Source organism: Megascapheus bottae, chromosome 1 (genome assembly GCF_031878675.1).
Source record: "Megascapheus bottae isolate mThoBot1 chromosome 1, mThoBot2.hap1, whole genome shotgun sequence".
Lineage (NCBI taxonomy): Eukaryota > Metazoa > Chordata > Mammalia > Rodentia > Geomyidae > Megascapheus > Megascapheus bottae.
In genome coordinates this window covers 2,338,442-2,345,000 of record NC_143509.1, presented here as the reverse complement: position 1 = coordinate 2,345,000, position 6,559 = coordinate 2,338,442, and the positions used below count along the sequence as shown (strand labels likewise).

Below are 6,559 nucleotides of genomic sequence, written 5' to 3'. Positions count from 1 at the left end.
TGATCAGCCTCAAATCACCAACACCAGCCGTCAGAGGGCACACACAGGCACCGGCCCCGCCCAGGTCACCCAATGCCCTCCTGCCCACTGATCTGCTTTCCCGTCTAGCCAGCGTCGTCCTGTCTACTTACCTGTGCCCACACATCCACCCGTCCAAACCTCACCATCCATCTACACACCTGTCCACACACCTACCCAGGCACCAGCTCGTTCACTTCGTCATCTACCTAGCCTCACCCGTCTACCCATCCAATCTCCCCTCCCCCAAATATTCATCCATCCTTCCCTTTCCCCTCATGCTTCCTTCATGCCATCCATCCATCCATCCATCCACCCATCAATCCATACATGCACACATCCACTCATCCATCCATCCATCCACTCATCCATCCATCCATCCACCCATCCATCCACCCATCAGTCCATCCATACATCCACCCATCCAACCACCTACCCATCCATACATCTACCCATCCAACCACCTACCCATCCATACATCCACTCATCCGTCCATCCATCCATCCATCCACCTATCAATCCATCCATCCATCCATCCATCCATCCATCCATACATACATACATACACCCATCCAACCACCTACCCATCTATCCATTCATCCATCCATCCATTCATCCATCCATCCATCCAATCATCTGCCCCCTTCCATCCATCTACACACTGGCACTCATCTACCTATTCTTCCTCCATCCACCTATCCACTCTCTCAAAGAGAAAGAGCAAGAGTGTGGGAGGGGGCAGACCTAATGTTTCCATATGCTGAGAATGGAAGGGGGTGGGATGCTAGGCAAGCTCTCTACCATGGAGCCCCTCCCCCTGCTGCAGAGCCACGCCCCTGATGCCCGTTACTGATGAGCTTAACGCAAATCAGAACAAGAGTTATTGGTCCGTTCATACAGCATGCAGCTGGTGTCGCCTAAGTGCTGACAAATCTGTTGACTCAGCTCCATTCCCAAGTACACATATTCCAGCCATTCATTCATTCACAAATTCTTGACTCACACACTGTCACTCTTCACGTCAGCTAAACAAGAAACGACTCAAGTGCGCATCCTTCGACAAAGTGGACACGTAAATGTTTGACTCATCGCAGAATATTATACAGCAGTGAAAAATATGCATGACCTGAAGCTACACTCCAAAAAAAATAAGAAGAATCCCAGAAGCATAAAATGGAGTAAAACAAAAAAGTACAGAGTAGAAGAAAAGCCAGATGCCTGTCGTTAATGGGCATCAAAGAACTGCCTAATCATTTTCTCATCGAACAGAAATGCCAAGCCAGGCACTGGTAGTTCGTCTGTCACCCGGCTTCTCTGGAGGCTGAGATCCGAGGATCGCAATGGAAGCCAGCTCAGGTAGGAAAGTCCATAAGACTCTGAACCACTTAACCATTAAAACAGCAGAATGGAGCTGTGACCCAAGGAGTGGAGTCTGGCCAGCAGTCCCCCCGCCAGGCCAATGGGTGGGTGGTGAGTGAGTGACATGTCACAGGGAGTCTGCGCGGGGATGGGGCAGGTGTCTCCCAGGCTAGACGACCTCGGGACTCCCACTCACGCCAGGCAGGTGGGTGCTCTACCAATTGAGCCATGACTCCACCCACCCTGGCTCGCCCTGTGGTTTAGAATTATCTCTCCTTGGGGCATTTCGTGAACTCTGGGGAGCCAGGGAGAAGGAAGGGAGAAGGCGGGTGGTGGCGGTTAAGTGCTCCCTGGGGTTCTGACAGTTCTCTGTTGTGCGTGGTTTGGGGGTTTGCGGGTTTGGAGACAGGGCCTCATTGTGGAGTCCACGCTGACTGCAGTTCATGTCTTCCTTCCCTTGCAGCCGGGATTACAGGCGTGCAACGCAACGCGGGGCACGACTGGAAATCTAAACTAACATCCTTGTGATTTTCTCCTTTTGCATCTACAGTGGGCGTCTGGGGGTGGCCAGCGAGCCCCCAAACACAGACCCGCTCTGAGCCAGCCTCCTGGCCAGCCCCAAAGCACACAGGGAAGGTGGGGGAGCTAATGGCACCCTATAAACCTCCTTGCCCCAGAGAGGAAGAGAATTCATTTTACTTTCCACCCGAGGGACGGGGGAGGGGGAAAGTGGGCCAAGTACACGGATATGTTTCTTTCCCTGAAGGCTTCTAGAAAGATCTGAGAATACAAACTGCCCGAAGGTTAAAGAAACTCCATACTACGATAAAGGAGCCCCATGTTGGACTGATCTGGGGGGGGATGGCCACCCCAAATCCTACCTCAAGACCCCCATCCCTAGCCACATTTCCACCCTCAGACAGAAATATATGAGCACTGAAGGTTCAAGGCCACCCTTCCACCAATGGCCAGGGGAAAGGCCCCCGCTTTGGGATGGGGGTACAGAAGCCCCCAGCACTCAGCTGAGGCTCTCAAGTTACCCCCCAAACAAGAGATTTTTCTCAGAAAAAGGAGAAAAAAAATACCAGGCTAGTCATCCTCAGATCTTGGTTCCTCTGAGTCCTCCACCACATCCTTGCCATGTACACCCCAAACCCCAAAACACGGTCTGGGGGCAGTGGCTGCCATGCATGAAGGTAGACGTTTTTTCACTCAACGAACATTCGGGGGTGGTGACTCTGTGCCTGGCACAGCCTTACTCTCTTTTTCTTTTTTTAATACTAGTCCTGGGTGAACGCAGCGTCTCTAAGCGTTTTCCCTCGACGCTGGTGTTCTGCCACTTGAGTCACAGCCCCACTTTTGGCTTTTTTCTCGGATTCACTGGCGGTAAGTCTCATGAGATGGCCTTGAACCTCGATCCTCAGATCTCAGCCTCCTGAGGAGCCGGGATTCCAGATGTGAGCACCGATGCCCGGCTCTGGCTTGCCTTCCGGTGGGGGGGTGGAAATGTCAGCCACACAGCCCACACTGGGGTCCCTCTCACCCTCTCCAACTCGGGCCCAGAGTGTCACAAGCAGCCCCCGTGGGCTCCCAGCTCTGTCACCGCCTCTGCAGATCCTCCTTCCGCCCCCCCAACCCAACCCAGACCCACTTTGGAGTTGAGAACCTGGGGCTTTGAGCAGGAAAACCGAAGTCAGGCTGCAAAACATGGCGCCACCCATTTTGAAGACAGCTCGACAATCTCTTCTGAAGCTAAACCCACACCCACAACCGGATGAAATCAAATTCCCCATGGTCCAATGCCAGCAGCTCCAACCACCACAGCCCACACTGGACACACCACAAACTCCCCCACGGAAGAGGGGAAGACCGGGACCCGCCGGAATCAGACGTGAAATATTACTCAGCCATCAAAAAGGACCAACGGAAACATCCACACACCACCAGCACACACGCTACACACTACAAGATTTTATATACACATACGAGACATCTGTCTGTCTGTCTGTCTGTCTGTCTATCTCTGTCATCTGGGGAAACACAGAACTATCGTGAGGCATCAGGCCAAGGGGTTGCCAGGGACTGGGGTTCTGACTCAAAGGGAAAGTAGGGAATAGTTGGGGGTTGCAGGAGCTCTTCTGTATCTCGACCTGGATGGTGGCTACAATTTCATGTGAAAAAACAAAACACCAGACATGGTAGCGCCTACCTGTGACCCCAGTGCATGGGAGACAGATACAGGAGGATCGCAAAGTGGAGGCCAGCCTTGGGCAAAACCATGAGAGCCAAAGAAAGGAAGGAAGGAAGGAAGGAAGGAAGGGAGAAAGAAAGAGAGAGAGAGAGGGGGGTAAGGGAGGGAGGGAGGAAGGAGAGACAGGAAAGATTAAAAAGCAGTAACAGCTCATTTGCAAAGCAGAAGCACCGCTGACCCTAACTCAAACCCAACACCGATTCTTCTCGACATGCAATGCCCACCCGAAGTGGGAAACACGGGAAATGGAGGCATCTGCCTGGACTGCCCACATCCCACTGCGACCTGCTGCCTGAATCCCAGCCTCTCGAGAGCTCAGCAGTGTGGGCCCCCGGTGTCCGGGGGTCAATCTCCAGCACCACAAAAACAACTCTGTCAACTCACTTCTGATAGGTGGTTTTTCTTTTCTTCCCTTCCCCCCGCCATTTTTTTTTAAAACTTCAAAATTCTGGGTAACAGATTGTTCTCCTGTTGAAAGAAAAAAAAAATATCCCCGTGGAAAAGCCAGGCTAATTCTTATTTCTCCGAATGCTGTTCTTTTTGAAAATACCAGCCAAGCTTATGTCGTAGAAAGATTCTACTGCTCGTGTCATCCTTCTGGCCCACTTATTCTAGAACCTTCTAGATCCTTCCACAGTTCAGGGCCGGCTGGGACTGACAACGCACATTCCTATCACCCAGCCCCAAAAGTTTTCTCCAGTAGGGGAAAACGTTTCCATTTGGTTTTTCTTCCTTAAAAAGATTCCCAGGGCCAGGCACCATGGCTCACGCCTGTGACCCCAGCTACTCAGAAGGCTGAGATCGGAAGATCACGGTTCAAAGCCAGCCTGAGCAGTGAAGTCCGTGAGGCTCTTATCTCCAAGGAAACACCAAAACACTGGAGTGGCGCTGTGGCTCTAGTGATAAGGGCGCCAGCCTTGTGCGAAAAGAGCTTAGGGATAATAATGTCCAGGCCCTCAGTTCAAGCTCCAAAACTGGCACACAAACTAACTACTTCACCTCACTGGGGGCTTCCAGCTTGCGTCACTGAAGAAAGCCAGGCCTTGTCTGCCACGGGCAAAACCATCTGTATTTGGATCCAAGTGCAGCGATCACAGCCAAATTCATAGCACACAGCAAAAAAAATCACCTTGAACCAGCACCCTTTCCAAAGAAGAACTATTACACAGCCATGAGAAAGGTGGTACAAGCTCCCAAATCCACACCCGGAGGGGAAACAGGAAGGAAAGACACACCACGGGCACCCCAAACATGGAAAAATAATACAATTCTGATCTCTAGCAAGGGAGTGAGAAACGAAACACAACATCACACATGGCGCCCGTCCAGCTGTGTAAAGTTTCAAAAGGGTTCAATGATTTGGGGGTGGGGGAGGAGAAGGGGGGTCAGAAAGCAGGATAATGTGGATCCCCCTTTGTTGGGGATTGAACCACAGGGGAGGGGGTTGCAGAGAAGCTTCTAGAATATCTGCTCATGTTGTATCTCCTGGCTGTAGGTCCAGAGAGATCTGAGCATGCGCTTAAGACTTTCTGCTACCAAGGCAAAAATAAAATAAAATAAAATACATCAGCACATTTTTTAATGCCAATAATATTTAGATGATTTATTTTTTTAAGATCCAATAGTCAGCTCACATCTGTCACCGCAGCTACTCAGGAGGCTGAGCTCTAGGGCAGGTGGGGGGGGGGGATCATGTTCGAAGCCATTCCAGGCAGGACAGTCTGTGAGATTCTTAACTTCAGTGAATCACCCAATTAAAAAAAAAAAAAGCCAGAAGTAGAGTTGTGGCTCAAATGGTAGGGCGCCAGGCAAGAGAGAGAGAGAGAGAGAGAGAGAGAGAGAGAGAGAGAGAGAGAGAGAGAGAGAGAGGAAGAAAACTCTGCAGAGAGAAACACTAAAGCACAAACTCATCATGAAGCTTAACCCAGACCCAGGATGGTCGCCTTGGACAAGCTGGTCAAAGAAAAGCTCCTGTACCCCACTTCTCCCTTCACCCTCCCTCCTCCTACCAGGATAGGAACTGGGAGGGGGGGCCCTGCCACCCCCTTCTCACACCAACAGCTCTGAGCTATGCAGGAGTCAGGCCAGCTCGGGGTAAGTTAAGGACAGGGAATGGCTCTGCCTTCTTCTCTGCCTCTCAAAAGGCCCCAAAGCCAGACAGGGAAGGAAGGTATCGGACAAGAGAGCTCCAATTCACATGGAAACTGTTCAAACCCCACCAGGGTGCCAAGTGACCAGCACCCCAAAACTGTGTCACCAGTTTTGGGGGGAGGATCCATCACTTTTCAAGAGAAAACTTGGCTCAAAGATTGAACATTCAAAGGCAGAAACTCAACTCCTGCCATGAGGACCCAAAGACACAAAACAGCCACCAAGAGATACATCACCCCAAAATAACACCTCTGCAGGGTCTCTGTCCTCATCAAGCTCAAGCAGATCAGTCACATTCCAGAACTTAATGCCCCAATAAGATATCAGCACTCACCAGCCCCACAATTTCAAGAACACCAGCACCCCAAAACCAAATCAACCTGTATCCTTACACAGCAAGCCCGGAACCTTACAGGGCCCAGCCCTGGTGAATGGGTGCACACCAGTCAGACACACACACACACACACACACACACACACACACACACACACATACACCAGAGCGAGGGGGTCCGTGCCTGAGCCCCCCTCGGGGGTGCTGGAGCAGGGAGGCAGGCCACCCCATCTTTGCCATCCAGGTGGCCTGGGGAGCAGGGTGTGGCCCCCCCACTTGGAATCTGGGTCATGCTTAGATAATGACAAGAAAGCACCACTCTGCAGCCCCTGACTGCCTGGCTAGAGTTCCACAGAGGCTCCGCTGCTGTGCGGGCTCCAGGAAGCCTGAGATTCTGGGGTGGGGGGTGGCATTGTGGTGAAATTGCCACCGAGGAAAATATGTGT

The 6,559-nt window shown here is 51.7% G+C and overlaps 1 protein-coding gene across 1 annotated transcript in view; it reads right to left on the bottom strand.

Annotated features, from left to right (window-relative positions):
• The window catches only part of Cacna1a (calcium voltage-gated channel subunit alpha1 A), a 123,890-nt gene that overhangs the window by 115,195 nt on the left and 2,136 nt on the right, over positions 1 to 6,559 (bottom strand). The window lies entirely within an intron of this gene.